Source organism: Cupressus sempervirens, chromosome 3 (genome assembly GCF_028749045.1).
Source record: "Cupressus sempervirens isolate cs-2001-9-10 chromosome 3, ASM2874904v1, whole genome shotgun sequence".
In the NCBI taxonomy this organism is placed as follows: domain Eukaryota; kingdom Viridiplantae; phylum Streptophyta; class Pinopsida; order Cupressales; family Cupressaceae; genus Cupressus; species Cupressus sempervirens.
This window is the reverse complement of record NC_143120.1, coordinates 228,515,030-228,533,229: the sequence shown is the minus strand read 5'-3', so window position 1 is coordinate 228,533,229 and position 18,200 is coordinate 228,515,030. Positions and strand designations below refer to the sequence as shown.

The 18,200-nt window shown below is 32.4% G+C and overlaps 1 protein-coding gene across 2 annotated transcripts in view; it reads left to right on the top strand.

Moving 5' to 3' along the window:
- Positions 1-11,641, top strand: part of FLDH (NAD(P)-binding Rossmann-fold superfamily protein) — a 127,520-nt gene extending 115,879 nt beyond the window's left edge. Inside the window, exon 6 of one of the 2 annotated variants that reach the window (XM_089819169.1) lies at positions 11,344-11,641. The gene's annotated coding sequence lies outside the window, so the exon portion shown is untranslated. Of the gene's footprint in view, positions 1-1,415; positions 1,844-11,343 lie in introns of those variants that run through there. The other variant, XM_089819165.1, reaches the window with a different exon arrangement.
- The last annotated feature ends 6,559 nt before the right edge of the window (positions 11,642-18,200 follow it).

Genomic DNA, 18,200 nt, shown 5'->3' with positions numbered 1-18,200 from the left:
CAAGGGGTTTTTTTATTCTGAAATTTTCTAATGCTGATGATAGAAATGCCATCCCGTGTCATGGTTTTTTTTGAGAGGAAAGGTTTCCCCTGATGGCCAAACCCTGGCACCCGACATTTAATCCAACTACTGAAACCTTTAATAAAATGCCTCTTTGGGTGTGGTTGTCGAATCTTCCCCTTAACTTTTGGCAGGATTCTGTCTTGGAGGCTATGGGGGATGCCATTGGGGATTTCATATTGGTTGATTCAGTTTCTTCCAATGTCTATAAGACAACATATGCTCGCATCCTTGTGGAGATGGATGTCTCGAAGGGGCTCCCAGCATTGTTACTTCTCCAAATGGTTCTTGGATTCAACTTCTTGATTATGAGGGTATTCCTTTTAGATGTAGGAAATGTCATAAGATTGGCCATCTTGTTGCGCGATACTCCTCTAACAAGGTTAGATCAAAGAAATCACCTTCTTGGTGGTTGGGGGTTTCAGATGATCATTATACGGTTCAGAAAGCATCCATCGATTTGGATGGGTTAGATAGCTCTCCTCATACTGACACTTTGGTTGAGGATTTTGTTGTTGTTTCTCATGATTTGAATGTTGTCCCTATGATGGATTTGAATTAGAATGTTGTTTCTGACCCATTGCCTGTTGTTGTTTCTGTTGATTTGATTGTTGTCCCTTGGGCGGCTTTGAGTCAGAATATTGATGCTATCCCTTTTTCTATTACTGACTCTGTACAGAACACTATTGCTAGTACTTCTCCTGTTGTGGGGATTTTGGGGGTTAGTGGGGATTGGCAGAAGGTTGTTGCGAAGGTGGAGGATGGTTGGACATCAGTTAAAGGAAAAAAAGGCAAATCCTCCAAACCTTCATTTTATGTCTTTACATTCACAAACGACTTGACCAAAATGTAAATTGTGATGGTCTGTGGCTCCTTGGGTTGTTTGTCCCCTTGTTGGGAACTCTAGTGTGCCCCTCTAATTTGTCGAGTGGTTTTCCATAGTTGTTTTAAGATCCTCATTATTATATCTTTCTTGTCCTTTGTAAAAAGGTTTCAGGTCTTTTGAAAACCTGTTTTTACTTAATCAAAACTATACATTTACAACTTATATTTGCAAGTAATGATAAAAATATCTACTTGCTATATCTAAAACTAAATATTTGACTTCAAGAAAATAAAATTAATTATACTAACTAAAAGAGTTGAGTTTTATAGCACTTGATTGCTAAAACTTGAAAGTTTGGCATATCACTCCCAATGACAAACTAATTATGAGGATAAAATCTGCCCAAAACTTGTGTGGCAATTGTTGTGAATCAGGATTGTTTTCTTTTATTGTTTTGTAGCATGAAGGGGATCAATATTATGTAATATTTTGTCATCTATATTCTACTTATCTCTGCTTACTCTCGCAGGGAATGTTGATTGGGATTCTACCTTGGTATCAACATAAAGTGGTCTTCAGTGTCTTTTCTAATTTACTTTAACGGATTACTGCACTCGTCCTCCTTTTTTGTTCTTACTGTGGATGATAACTAGAGTCCGTTGCCCTATATTTTTATTGTTTTGCTATTCGCACTTTGCCACTTATTCAGATTGTACTCACGTGGCATGCAACTTGCTGGGCGTTTTGACTGAGATCATGTGTGGGCGACTTCAATGCAACAATGGGCAATGCACGAAATTGTAAAACTTGGAAATCTGATTTGAACTCTGATATGAGAATGAATTAATAGCTAGGCAAAAATATATGCCATGATCTGTCAACGAAGGATTGTCAATCCTCTATAATCTTTAATTACTTAAGATGTCGATCCAAGATTGCATTGCTTGCCCTTTCTAATCTTCTTATATCTTTATTGTTGTCCTTGAATTTTGTTTTTTTCTTCCTGTTGTATATTTCCTATGTTTGATGTGTTGTACCACTCTGTAATTTTCTCTGCAATCTTGCTACTGTCTTCCTTTTATTTTAATTCCGTTGCTTCTTTGCCTTCTATTTGGTTTGAAGTTGTATCATTTTGCAACGGATCTTCAATATTGTATTGTTCAAAACAAATAATAGCAACTCCTTATGAAGATTGTTAATAATTTTCTGTGATGGCTTCTTGACTTGTTCATTTTTCGCTTCTGCTATTAATCGTTGTTTGCAATCGTTAATGAATAATTATTAACTATTATTGATTAATTAACTAATTTTATTTTATTTTCATATTTTAAATATAACTTGTTTAACTATAATGTAATTATATCATTTTGCAATATATTATTCGTGCAATTATCTTTATATTTAATATTATTATTTATCTATTAAATTCTTCTTTAATATTATCTATTATTAAATCCTATTTGAGAAAGGGGGCATCATAGTTTGCCCTTCTCCAAAATTGCTTGCCCTTAAGAAATACAAACCTTTGGTGTGATTGGTGTCTCCAATATCCAATTTAATGACCCTGAAATGGAAATTTAAACTTATCTTTATATTATTTTATATTATGCTAACTTAAATGCTTAATATTATTGATTTAGCTATATTATGATTATATTATTTTGTGTTATGTTATTTATGTGGTTAGAATTGTAATATATTTACAACTATAAACTTATCAAATCTAAAGATAATATTCAATTTCAAATTCTAAGAATACTTCAATTTTGGAACTTATCTTGATGTATTGTTCTACTTCCTGCTATCGGCTATGCATTGCCTTGTCTCATGATGAGTCCTAATGAGTAACCCTTATAATTCCTAGGAGAGACTTTATCTACTTCTTGACCTTATTGTTACTCTTTTAGGATGCATTTATCCTTTATAATTTTTGGTAGAGACTATATCTATTGCCAGGCCCTTATGGATATCCCTTTAGGATGTATCCATCTCTATAGTCTTTAGGAGAGACTTTATCTCTTCCTAGGCTTCTATGCATATCCTTTTAGGACATATCCATCTTTATAATCTCAAGAGAGACTTTATCTCATCCTAGACCTCTATTGATATCCCTTTAGGACGTATCCATCTCTATAATCTCAAGAGAGATTTTATCCTAGACTTCTATGGATGTCCCTTTAGGATGTATCCATCTCTATGGTCCTTGGGAGAGACTTTATTTCTTCCCAAACTCTTATGGATATCCATCTTTAAAATTCTTAGTAGAGAACTTATCTCTTCCTAAGCCTCTATGAATATCCATGTAGGATATATCCATCTCTATCCACATTTCTCCCTTCCAATTAAGCCCAAGAGCACATAATGAAAATTTAGTCATTTAGCCTCTTGGTCCCTAATTGTGGGTTGACATATTTGATGGAGGGTTCAATGTTGTTGCTTCTTGCTTCGTTGTGACCATCATGATCTACTAGTAATGTCTTTAATTATCCTTCATACATGTATTGAAGGCTATATAAGCATGCATATAAATTCAATTTATGTTCTTCAAGTGTAAGTATGAATGCTTCCTGAGTGATTTATCTTTAATCTTTCTCCATTACTTTTCATATTGAATAATTTGTGTATCTTATTTGATTGATTTTAATACATTCCTTACTCTTTCATGCCTTCACTTTTGTTTACTCCACTCAATGATTTCTTGTATATGTCTTGTTTACTTCAATCTTCCACACTCATAAGTTTTCATAAAATCTTCCAATAAATATTTCTAAGGCTCTTTCTCAAATATACTTTATAATTCACTTCGTAAGTGTCTTTTACTATGCCTCAATGATTTCATAATTTTGTCTTATGTCTTTTTTCTTCATTTCTTCACTTCCTCAAAATAGTGTAGTCTTCCTTTCACAAATTTGATAATACTCTATTTCTATATGCTATAGAACTCCTCATATTTCCTTTATAGAACTTTGCATATACATTTCTTAACATTTGTTAGTATATTGAAGAAATATTTCTTTTTGTAACATATACTTTTATTCCTTTTATTCTTATCTTGATCTTGTTAAACATGTATTCCTCAATTGCTACTGCTTCCTTTATAAAAATGAATATTTTGCAAACTATAACGAATCCTTATATTTTGATATTTGTTCAGAAGGAAATCATGTTAATGCTTCTTGAGACATCTTCTTAAATATTAATGTTGATTCTTTTGACTTCAACTTCAAGATGTTGTTGCATTGTTTTTTATATTATACCATTCCTTGTGTTTCATTCTTTAGCATTTCTCTTAATAGATATCGTAGCAATGATATGTGTCTCCTTTATAGTAATGGAGACTTGTCAAACCCTTGTGTTGTTTTGTTGTGTAATGGTATATGATAGTATTGTCTTTTTCTCTTGTGATTGAATAATGAATATTCCCTTAAATACTTTCGTATTTCATAAATTACTATTTATCATTTACCGTACAAGATTGAAGGATTATGCTTTGAAATCATTGCGATGTCCCCTTTTAGGATCAATGTTCACTTTTCCTCTCAAAATTTGATTATTAATCTTTTATTGGTGCTCCTCGTTTTTTTTTGTTTTAGAATGAAATCTGCTTTATTCTTTATTGAAAATGTCACCACCTATCATTAGAGTTGAGTTATCACTTCTCACCATCACTTTTGAGAGTAATATATTATTTCCCAAGTTTATCTTCCTTCCTTATTCTACAAATGAAACATTCTTCCTTTATATCTTCCAAGGTGGAGAAGAGTTACACCTCTTCATGATATTTGCCCTTTGCAATGGTCACGACCTTTGTACAATTACTACTTTGAAGAGTCACACACCTTCATTATTGTTGCCCTTTGGAAGAGTCACAACCTTTCATAATTACCACCTTTTAAAAGAGTCACATCTCCTCATTATTATTTCCCTTCAAAGAGTTTACAATGTTTCATTATTGTCTCCCCTTTAGAAGAGTTGCAACCTTTCAGCTTTAATATCCTTTATTAATTCCTATGCTCTTTTTTCTTCTTTTTGCCTCCACCTTCCAAATGAAGTTATTTTCTCCCTTTTTATATCTCATATTTTAAGGGTCACAACTTCTCCTCTCATGCTTCTTGATCCTTCATTACCTTAACTAAGTTTAATTGTGTTATATTCCAAATTATATATATATATATTTAATTCTTTCAAATTTTATTTTATTTTCATATTTTCAATAGTATTGATTTAACAATAATATAATTACATTATTTTAAATTATATAATTCATGTAATTATCTTTACATTATATTATTGGTGAAAGTTTAATGTTGTTTTGTTGACTTTCGCAAAGCCTTCAACTCTTTTCCTCGGGTGGCTCTCTTCCAACGTCTTAGGGACATCGAGATCTTATATATTCTCCTTACAGCTATTATGAGGTTATACGAGTGTGTTGTGGGTAGATTCAGGACTCCACAGGGTTTCTCTGACCCTATCCAAAGCACTATCAGGGTGAAATAGGGTTGTCCTCTCTCCCCCACTCTCTTTGGCATCTACATCGATGAGCTTGAGGCATTTCTCTATGATTGCTCACTCCCTAGCGATGGTTGTTACTTACATTAGGTGTTGATCTCTATTCTCCTATTTGTTGATGATGTGATTCTCCTAGCATCTTCCGCTAATGGTTTTCAATGACTCCTTGATGGCTTGGCCTCTTTCTGTGACTCATGTGAGCTAGTTGTAAATCTGGGCAAACTCGAGTTATGGTATTCAATTGCTTGAGGACATCACACCTCTATTTTTATTTCTAGGGTATCGAGATCAAGATTGCATCTTCATATACTTACTTGGGGGTTAAGTTTTCTGGACCTCGGTTCAGCCTAAGACTAGCCATGCAACTCTAAGTCAACAAGGGGCTCGGTTCCCTTGCTATTCTTGAGCAACAATGCTTTCGACAGCACTTCTAGGACACCATGACTAAGATGTCCCTTCTTGAGTCCTTGGTCAAGCCGATTGTCCTCTATGACTCTACTGTTTGGGGCCCCTCCCTCTTGGAGTCTGACTGGGCCTCTGTTGAGAGAGTCCAAACTCTTTTCCTTTGGTGCATTATCAGATGTCACTAGTCCACACTGCACAACACTGTTCTAACAGAGTTTGGTGCTCACCCTTTCAGATTAGGGACCATCTTTGATTTAGTTTGGCTTCTTCACCAGCTCTGGAGCTTCACCGATTCCTCTAATAGTCATCACAGATATTCCTACTTGGCTTACTGTTCCTCTAAGGAGGTTGCGGGTTCAAACTTTGGTCATAAGTCTCGTTGCTGATACACCCAGGTCTCTGCCCTCTTGGGCTTGATTGTTGTTAGTTTGGGTCGTCTTCCCCCCTTTTAGTTGTCTCTAGATGCTCTAGCTCATCTTCTTCTACCTTGGTGGGAGTTGAATGAGGATGTTAGACTTGACATCTACAAACAGTATTTTATCACAACCTGGAAGAATCCCCCAAGTGGGCTCTGTCTGCGTATGGCCTTCTATGTTGAGCACTTCCTTGATATCCAGGACAAGATCATTTTACTCCCTTGGTACCTCACTTGTCGTTGGACTCACGCTCTTCACATCTCCTTGGGATCGTTTAGAGTGGGGTTTCACCAGCGACATATTCAAACTGATCACCAGATCGATAAGGAGGATAGGATCTGTCGGCTTTGTCACCTCGGGGAGGTTGAGACCAAGTTTCACTTTATTTTTTGCTTGTCTCATTTACTATGAGATTTATGGGAGATTCTATTGTTTGTTCGGAGAGTGTCGGTCTCTTCCCTCATTCTTCAAATATATTGACCAGTATTGTCTTGCACTCTACCTTCAAGAGACCATGTGGCTTCGTGAGCACACTATACAGCTCTAGCTTTGCTCGACATTGACCCCTACATAGTTCATCACCTCTTTCTTCAATCCTACGGTCCCTGCCTGAAGGATTGAAGTGGCCTCCTTGCATTTTCTTTGTTCACACCAAATTTATGAGCCCCATAGAGATCACACTAGGCAACGTCCCTGTAATAGACCTCAGAGGCAACCTTACAGAGTACTTGATTGTTCTATTGCCCACCTTTCCATTATGGACTACTTCTCGTTTGTGAGGAGTTCTTAGTTGTTATTCCTTTTCTTGGTTCTTTTGTTGTTTTGCTTTCACGTTCTTTCTGTGTACACCATTTGGTGCTCCCCCTATTGGTGTTTGCCCTTTGTACTATTTATAGTACCTTAGACCCTCGTTGGTCTCCTGTTGGACATTAATAAATTTATCTTATCTATTAAATTATCCTTATAATATTATTTATTAAATAAATTATATTACTTAATTAATTTATTATTATTAAATCCTATTCAAGAAAGGGGACATTACATTCAGTTGTCAAATAACATAGAAGTTTGCAACAAAGTATTGTGCTACAAAATTGTTTATAGGATGCCAAGATATAATAGAAGGGGTATGGTTATAAAATTTATTATTGATGATTAAGGAATCAATTTTCATGAGAATGTGCCTTTGACTTATATTACTAAGCTATTTACAAATAAGATCATAATATTTATGATTGTTAAAGAAAACAAACACCAAATCATGTCTAAAAGTGCTCACATGGAAGAAAAATTGATGGAAGTAATAGAGTCCCTTTGTTTTGGCAACATTAAAGAGTATAGTGATACTCGATTCTTTTGCCCCAAGGCTTTGGAATAAAGCTTGAAGGGTATTGTATAAGGAAATTAAAAAACAGTAATATTAATCATATCTAATGATTGAAAGAAATGCAAACTAAGAAACAAAACATGATCTCACAAGGTACAAAGCCCTATGTATAATTTGAAATGGCAAAGTCCTTGAAAATGATTAGGGTTTGTTGACATTGTGCAACCTTAGTGAAAGAGTTCCCTAGTTGCAAAGATTAAGGTAAAGAAGAATAACCAAAACGGTGTGATGAAGGGTACTCCCCTTATTAACACAAATACACAAAATAGAATAGAGAAATAACAAGAATTTGCAACAACACGAAATTTGCTTCTTATTACATGATATTAAAAAATATGACATGAAAACTGTGATGTCCCCACTTGAATATAGGCTATAGTAATAAATAAGAACGAAATATTCAAAATATTAAAACTATTATGTAGTATGATTGTATTAATATTATCACTTGTCATATTACAAAAAAGAATATATCAAAACCTTAAGATATAATGACTTAAATCATAATAAATATATATAATGTAATAGTAAAATCTATGAATAAATAAATAGGAAAAATAGTTCAATATAATAGTAAATACCCAATACAATGATAATAAAAATGAAACAAGAATATAAAATAATATTTAAATAAATTCATTGCTCATATATAATATAGTTATACTTAATGATCTAGTAATATGATAATAATGGATTATAATGATATTAGCATAACGATCGTGAAAATATAATATTATTAACTTATTATATATAAATAGATGTCATTTATTAATAATAATATTTTTTTAATATTTTAGGAAGAGACATGTCTCTTCTCTCCTCATAATATATAAGAGTAAAGATTTCATCTTTGGGGAATAACTAAGGATCAATGATATATTTTGAAGTATATACTTATAAATTACAATAGATCAACAATCACAAAGTTCTGGTATACTAAATTATAAGAAGGTTGTTTGGACATTACAAGTGGTATCAAAGACTAGTACAATTTTGAAAATCTAAGAAAAAATAATAATCTTCAGTCAATGATGTAAGGAGAATCAAATGGTATTCATTGAAGGAATTCTATATTTTTTCCAAAATAGTGACATTAAACAATAGATACTCATTCACAAAGCTCTAGAAGAAGTGAAAAAAAGATATAATTTGGGTCAATGACTCTTAGAGGCAATGTTGGATCATGGATGAAATTATCAAGGTTGAAATACTCAAAAGATTATGCAAGTAGATGATTGAAAATGTAATGTTTTAAAAGATAACCTAAATACAAAAGGTGTGTCCAGCGTTTGTAATGTCGCCAGCAATCACTCAGCAACATATTATGCGGGAAAATTGTAGTTTATGGTATATAGATTTGTGAATTTCGTCTGCAATACAGACCTTAGCAGGAGAATAGAACAAATATATACTTGCACACAAGGAGAACATACTCACAAGTTATCATGGAATCTATCCGTTGATTAGGGGAAGAATAAGATTGTCAACAAACACAAATAAAGTAATCTCCATCGATATGATATAGTTGGCAGTTGGATCATTACGGTAATCAAGATAAACTATCACAGATCATTTAAAGCGTCACAATATACATTCAGCGCCCATAGGAGATAAGATTGAGTAACGAAGATGAATCAGATAAAATATGTTATCGGACAAATGAACATAAAAAAGAAGTTTATAAATCATACGAGTGTTGATAAGACAAGCATCGAAGATGTAATAAAATGGATTTCCAGATATGCCGATCGATGAATAAAGAATTTGGCCAATGCATACCACGTCATCAATGTACCATTGAAGGACAATAATCATTCAAATTTTTGGGAGCAGTCTAAGACCGTTCATATCTATACCTTGGAAATTATAATAAATTTGGGGAGATAAGATAAATATAAGATAAATATATTAATGTCCAACAAAAGACCACCAAGGATCTAGGACAGAGAGCATACATCCAAAGAAGCAAGTCAAGAAATATTAAAAAATATAGAAATAATTTATAAAATATAAAGACGAAACGAAAGTCAATCATATAGTACATGATTTATGTAACAAGAGCTCTAGAGAGCTTGAGTCCCTGCCTTTTGGAAGAGTCCAAGAGTATATGCATGTTGAGATTCCTGCGAAACATGTCACAACTTTTCAGATGTACATCATAGATGCAAAATTTAATTAGAAAACTTTGTTATATGGAGAGTAACCCATAGTAATAATGATTTCTCCATCTATGTATGTTATTAATATCCCTAGAGTACAAAATGGCTTCAAATGAGTTATTACCATTAAGTTTAGGTTTGGTCATGCTATATTAGAAAAAACATGAATATATCTAAGATGTTTGTCTTTACTAAATTAATGTCTCATCAAATGCATGGATGAGTTGGTGAGCAAAATGCAAGACTGACTTAGTGATCATACAACATGTATATATATCCAATATCGTCCTCTTTAGAAAAAATGTTGTTTGTGTGGTTTTTTTTGTTTGTTAACATAAAAGTCTAATTTAGTTTTTTTTTTTTATCTTAAATTTTTTTTGTATATTTAAAAAATAAAATATATTTTGTAAAATATAATCATTCTTTTTAAATGTTAGAAGTTCAATTTTTCATTTACAAAGATTTTACATCTAATTATTAGAATGACTAATCTCCATACTTTAGATGTTTTATAATTGTGATATTATAGTTTCATTAAGATTAAGGTGTTGATACATGTCTAGTGTTTAAGTCATTTCATTTCTAACACTTCACTCTCCAACAATCTTTTACTTTGACCTTGAATAGTTTGTTGTACAAATAGAAGAGCATTTCAAGGTGATCTCAACCATCACTAAATATTCATTGCATAATTAAATAATGAGGTATGTGCATATTTGTCATATAAAATCTATCATATTAAAGCAACAATCAAGTATCTTTATTTTCCATTTATATTCATTTAACTTCTCAAAATCATGAAACTACTGAAAATTTAAGAAGGCACTGAATTAGAATAGTTAAAATTTGTTTGAAAATATCCCCACTCAAAGTAAGGTGAGCCAGTAGCCTTGGAAAATCCATGTTTGATGTTTGCACAACATTTTTATTAATTGGAAATTTTCTAACGAAATGTAAAATTATTTAATTGCCATTGCCATTGTCGTTACTTTTGTTGGGATCAATACTTCGTAATAATGAGAAATGCAGACAAATATGAGGGTTTCATAGATTGTAGTTTTCCCACCTTGTCCACAACAAAATTGTTCTTAATTTTTTTTTAAATGAAAAAGAAAAAAACAAGAAACTATTTGTTTAAATGGATAAACCTTTCCTAATTTTTTGCTGGTTGTGAAAATTATGAGAATAGAGTACTTAATCATGTGATTATATAATTTGGTTTTTTGTAATGGGCAACAAACAAATTTAGCCATATGTTTTTATTTTGATTAGCAAATTGGACGAAAAAAGAAATAACAAAGTTAGCATTAAAGACAACTAAGCAAGGATGTTACCAAGAAACGAGTTCGCTTATTTTCTTGGAAATTAAAGCAAAGTCATTCTACATAGACACTTGGGTATGCTGATATGCCAAATTGGGAAAAAAATGGAATTGATTTTCCAAATAGAAATGAGGAACTTGCTTCATTACTTAGAAAACTACTTGATGGATGCCAAATTGGGATTAAAATTCTTTGCTTGTTGAGTTCTCTATGATTTTGAGTTTTCTTGATCTCCACTAAAGCTCTGCCCTATAATCAGAGGCGATGACATTTACAAATGAGAATGCACTAGCTATGATCACTTGTACTGTAGAGGATGCAGTTGCACCAATAGTTGATGACAAGGTTGCTAAGGCTCTTAATGTGAAAAAGCCCAAGGATCCCAAGGGTTTGAAGATCACACATTCTCATGCTTCCTATACTCTCTGAGCATTTGAATGTAGACTGTGACATAAAATTTGAGTAGTTGACTGTTCTTTGTGCAAATTTGAGTATTTGAGGATTATTTGTGGCAAATTTAGAATATATGAGGCTTATTTGTGGTTGATTCATGTAAATTTTGTTTGTTAAATCTCAACAGTCATCTACATATTATTGTCGAAGCTATAAGTAGTTCAAAGGAGGGAGATGGCTCTAGTTCTTATGTTATTGCCCTGCGTTGAACAATAAGAAAGTGTGGGGTCAATCATGGAGAATGCCATAACTTGGCAGAAGATTTTAGATAGTGCTAAGACTACAGATCTGTTGTAAAACACAACTCTAGAATCTGCTTTGGCTATGTTAGAACAAGAAATGAGGTTTTTGGGGAAACTATCTCAGTGGTCTATTATGTCGTAGAAACCTAGTTGCAGGGTAGATAAAAATAATAATTGCCTGTTTGACATCAATCTTAAGGGTTTTTTAAACAATTTTCAGACCTCATCTATGCCATTTTTTTTCCAGTTCCCATCACATTGTGGGTTCAATCTCTTCTCCCTCCACCATTGAAAAATGTAAGTATTGCTTGATCTTATAGGTCTGCACACTATCAATACACCATGGTTGTGTTTGGGCCTTATTGATGGCTACACCATGGAGGAGTCTCTTGTTATGCAAGCAGTCAAGCGAACATGTATAAGCATATTCTAGAATTGTGATGAGAAACTTCTAAAATGACGTTGATGTTTTTTTGGTTATTTTTTGAGTTTAAAAATTAATTTTAACCCCAACAAAATTCAAACTACCTATTAAGTAATCAGAAATAAGTGTACATAAATATATTTTAAAAATAAATCTTTATAAACTTTAATGTTAGATGATTATTATTGTTAAAAAAATTAATATGAAGGGTGCTATTATATAGGCAGGGACTAACAATCTACCTATCGGTGACCATAATAGCAAGTGACACACGCATAGTGCCTTTAGGGTTCCCTTCGTATACCAACAAGTAACTAACCATATTTTGAAAGGAAGAAATATATCAAAGAGGTTAGTAAATATAATAATTTAAAAGAGCCAAATCATTATTGGACCATTAGAATGGTGCACCAATTTTAAGGCATCTAACTTCCAAGGATGTCCCACATGAATTTTAAGGAAGGATATAAGTACAATAATGAGGGAATTAAAGCTAAAAATGCTGAAATTGTAAGGGAATTTAATCCTACCATGGAAAAGGAGTAAAAGAGGTGTTAGGGGTATAGGATTAATACTCAAAATCTAGTTATATAGTGAGGTCCATATTATATAATAATAATAATATATTTAAATGAATAATCATATCAAGTATTTATATGAATAAAGTTAAATCTTTATGTTATTACTTTTTAGAATGGGATATCCATTAATATGAGAATTATTAAGCATAATTATATATGTAATATATTTAAATAAATTATACATATGGATTTGAAATAGTCTATTATAAAAATAAGTAAATCTTTCATGCTTTAATAATATAAAATGAACATTTAATAAATTATAAAATTATTAAGTAGAATAAACAAAAATGACCTAAGATCATCATTTTTAAAGGTAAGGCTTGTGGTTGAATGGGCATGAGCTACATCATACAAGGGCACTAGGTAAGGCCTGTAGTGGAATGGGCATGAGCTACATCATACAAGGGCACTATGTAAGGCCTGTAATGGAATGAGCATGAGCTACATCATACAAAGGCACTATCTTGGGAGTAATGATCAGAGTGGGATAATTACAATGAGGGGGAACAGTGATGCGCACTAGGTACACCACTCCATATGATATGGGGTCAAGGGGGTTCAGGATATGCCCATGGGCCTAGGGTCGGGTAACAAGGCACCCTATTGTAGTCATTCCTCTAACCTTAGAGGGAATCTAAGTAGACCACCTCGATGGATACCTAATACATGCCATCAAGGCCAAGGGGGTCAAAGTCCCGCACTTGGGCGTTGATCAGGATAAAGTATAAATATGAAAGAAAATAGGCATTATCTTAAGTAGGCCACCTCATGTGGATGCCTAATACCTGCCACCGATACCAAGAGGATCAAAGTCCTACTCTTGGGCTTAGTATAGAATTCGCTCGAACCTAACTTATCATGACACACTTTTCTTTGAAATCTGTGTGTGTGTGTGTGTGTGTGTGTGTGTGTGTGTGTGTGTGTGTGTGTGTGTCTGTCTGTCTGTCTCTCTGTCTCTGTCTCTGTCTCTGTAAATGGTTTTGTGATTGCAGGGTTCACAATCAAGGAACCACATAGCATCTCTATTATGTATTTACACAGTATATGCTTTATGTCTTCATATATCATCTATCTATATCATGTATGCTTTGTATATACATGCATTCATATGTCTACATTGTTTATGCTTTTTGTCTTCATGCATTATTTATCAAGTATTGAAATATTTATGTGCATATTTCATGTTTTCAAGTGCATACTTGACATTTAGAGAAAAAAAAATTCAACTAAGTATAGGAGTTAAGGGAGAACATAGTTGAAATACAATCGTTCATTGCTTGAGGACAAGCAATTTTTTAGAGGGGGGGACTATGATGTCCCCACTTGAGTATAGGTTATAATAATAAATAAGAACTAAATATTCAAAATATTAAAACTATTATATAGTATGATCGGATTAATATTATCACTTGTCATGTTACAAAAAAGAATATTCCAAAACCTTAAGATATGATAACTTAAATCATAATAAATACATATAATGTAATAGTAAAATCTATGAATAAAAAAATAGGAAAATAGTTCAATATAATTGTAAATACCCAATGTAAATGACAATATAAATAAAACAAGAATATAGAATAATATTTAAATAAATTCATTTCTCATATAATATAGTTATACTTAATGATCTAGTTATATAATAATAATGGATTATAATGATATTAGCATAACAATAGTGAAAATATAACATTAATAACTTATTATATATAAATATATGTCATTTATTAATAATAATTTTTTAATATATTTTAGGAAGAGACATGTCTCTCCTTATAATATATAAGGGTAGATATTTCATGTTTGGGGAACAACTATGAATCAATGATATTTTTAAAGTATATACTTACTTCCTTATAAATTAAAGTAGATTAGCAATCATGAAGTTTTGGTATACTAAATTATAGGAATATTATTGGGAAACTGTTATTATCTAGAAAGGGGACATTACAAAAGCCACATGGGCATTTTTTATTACAATATTTTACAAGCTAGAACCACCATATACATCCCCAGAACTAACCTAGACAATGCTACAAACCTTCTTTATGTAAGCAATTTTTAACTACCCAAGGAAGGTTCTAGAAATTTTAACCCTAGACTTTGAAGTCGAATAACCCTAAGATATTTTACTTTATATTTTATTACATTAGAGTAGGCCCCAAACAACTTCAAAACTCAAAAGAAATTTTGAAGGAATTTTATTTTTGTCCTTATTAGGTAGTGCAACTTTCAAAAAACATAACTCACTGCTAGTTGTTCTGATTGGCTATGTGATCCCATTTCAAAAATGCCACAAATTGTTTTATGATGATTGATTTACACAAACCTTGGTCAACCAAGGTTGTTCATCATTTTTATGACTCTAAAGCCTTCAAAATTGAGTTTAATATTTTGTACTCTACTGCCAATACCAAAAGTTTCCAATCTCTTCAAGAATAGACTTGATCTTGAAATGAGACTTTATGGATGATTGATATATCCAAAGTGAACCTCCAGGGAAGAAATTAAAATATTCTGACCTCAACTAAAAACTTTTTAAAAATAGTAAGCTTGTAAAAAAAAATAACTTTGTGCTAGGATAGTCCTTGTTGAAAAGACAAACCATAAAATATTTTTGGGTGATGCAAGATTGCCTTTATACCTATGATACCCATGCATCATTGTAAAACCAATCTCATACTTCATGAGTTTGAGAGTTTGATTGTCCAACGATTCATGACTAAAGATTTTTGCATCCATCATTTTTAAGGAAGTAAGAAATGTCCTGCAAAATGTCACTAGAAGTGTTGAAATTTTCATAGTAAGCCAAACATATCTAGACTCTTATTGTTTCTTTTTCTTGCCCAAGTACTTGTACAATTTTGAAATCAATGTCATAGATATAAGAATGTACTAGATTTTTCTTTTTTGACTTGGTAGATTTTATCCTTAACGGTTATTCTCATTAATTACAATCTCAAAAATAATATTCGATTAGTGAACCTATCTTTCACTTTGTTTGAGTCAAGTTCACCTCCAGAATCTATAAGTTTAGTGTTCACATAAGTTCTTTGCTTTGATAGAGCCTAAATGTAATTTAGGCTTTGTTGCTCGAAATTGTACTTTTTAGTATTTGGCCCCTCATGTCATTGTTAACTTCTTAATCCAGCCTTTTAAGAGTGGTTTCTAATTAGAATATATATCTATCATTCTTAATATTCTATTTGTATTCAACAACATAAGTTTTAACATCTAAAATTGTGTAAAGATGAATTGATTTATCACTCTTAATAAATTTGCTTAGTAAACATAATGATCTTTAGAATTTTTTTGCACAATGTTGAAATTTTATGAATTAATTGTGTAATGTAATAATAAAAAAGTTGAATGAGTGAATCAACCCTTGAAAGAGAATCAATACAAAAATTTACCTAGGAGAAACCCCAAACATGAGAATAATCATGAAATTTGTAGTACAATCTAGATTCATGGTAATTGTAGGGAGTTTGAACGACGATTTTCCCTCTATGTTGTAAATTTCTTTTGCCACTCCTTTCTTGCATGGATATGTGGTTTAGTTTGTGTTTGAGGTGAGTTTGCACAACATCGACATTGAGCTTCCTATAGAAGTATACACAAGGACCTCGAGATGGTTGGGGTGTACCCTAGAGGAACCTAGAACTTGTTTCCCAATCATCCATAAAATAAATAATACTCTTTAAAATAGTTTTGAAAAAAAAAAGTATCTGAAATATGTAATTTAGCTATAGGTGAGGACACTTGACTTTATTTTTCTTCTTTATTACAAACACAAGTGACTACAACACCATTTCTACCTCCAACTTGTTGGTTTTTTTTCCCACAAATTCAAGTGACCAAAATAACATTTTCCCCTAATATTATTATTTTGTTTGTTTTAATTTTTTTTATAAATATTAGTGATAATAATGCATTTAAAAAATATTATAGGGTTGTATATTTGTAATGCTTTTTGTTTTGTTGTGTTTATACAAAATAGTTAGTAATTCTAGTTTAGTTCACACAAAAAACTCATTTAACTTTGATTAAATGTCATTCTTTGGCATTGCACAATTGTGATTGAACAATTCCTTGGTGGTGAGGGTTGTTAGCATTGTAGCCAATGTTGAAATGAATATAAGAGCTCACACAATCAAGTGAAAGCGCATTTTTGCACTATTCTTAGCTTACAACTTTCAAGGATAAATAAAAACGGATGTCACAACAACAAATAATGAGATATATCAACATGGTGAGTAATAGATCAAAGGAAAGGAAATCGTCTTTCTAAAAAATATTGCAAATTACTTATAGTGGTTTATCGCAACTGGTTGGCCCACTTCCTTTCATGCCACCACTTCTTAAAAAGAAAATGCCTCTTTTCTTGTGTTTAAAAGAGGCCCATGGGAAAAAAATACCATATTGTTGATTGGACATTCCATATTGTTGAGTGATTATTATTGAATGTAACAATGTCTTTTTTCTCATCTTGACTATTGTAAATTAGTATGAAATAATTTTGCATTCCCTAATTCATGTGTTCAACATTTAGGGGGAGCATGGAGAAAAACTCCATGAATTTCAAATCTATGTTTGCCTAATAATCAAACTTGAAAATTCAAAAGATATCAAAAAAAATTTAATATAAGAGTTGTAAAGTATTGTATAGTAACAATAAATTCATATGAGTTGTTGGGTCTTAGTATTTCCCTTTGTGTAATGAATTGACCATCTTTCTTCTTCTTTGGGAGCTAGTAAGATAGGCCTCAACCTATTCCTAAACTTCAAATCTTTGTTATTTTATGTCACAACTCTATCTACACAAAAAACAACTACTTGCAAGTCAAAAGATTGGAGATGGCTCTACTAGGTGTTTCGAATGACTCTTCTAGTCTTGTGTAATTTTCAAACTTGGATGTCTTTTTGCTCATTTCTCGTCATGATTGGTTGGTTAGGTCGGTTGTGTTGGCTGTGGGGGGTTATGTCATTTGCATTGGGTCTCTAGCTCTCCTACAATCAAGAGGTTCCTATTGTGCATGCTTGCAGTCATCTTCCATGTTTAATGGGATTTGTCAAGTACACTATTTTCCCTACCACCTATTGACGAAGGTACACTCTGATACCACTAACAAAGGGCCACACCACCCTTACCAACTCACAACCAAGAATGCAACAATATGAAGACAAAGAGATAACAAAATACTTCCCAAGCAATTTTATTAAACCTGAAAATCTAATAGCAATTACAATAACATTTCTCCAAGATCTCTCGAGATCCAATCCAGGCCTAAGCTAGTCCAAATCCACATTCTGGTAGAAACCTTCGAGATCTCAACTTGTGCTCGCAAGCCACCAAGCAACCTCCTTGTTTCTAAACCGCAGTCACTAGCTCTTCTCCAACTTTATCCAAGAT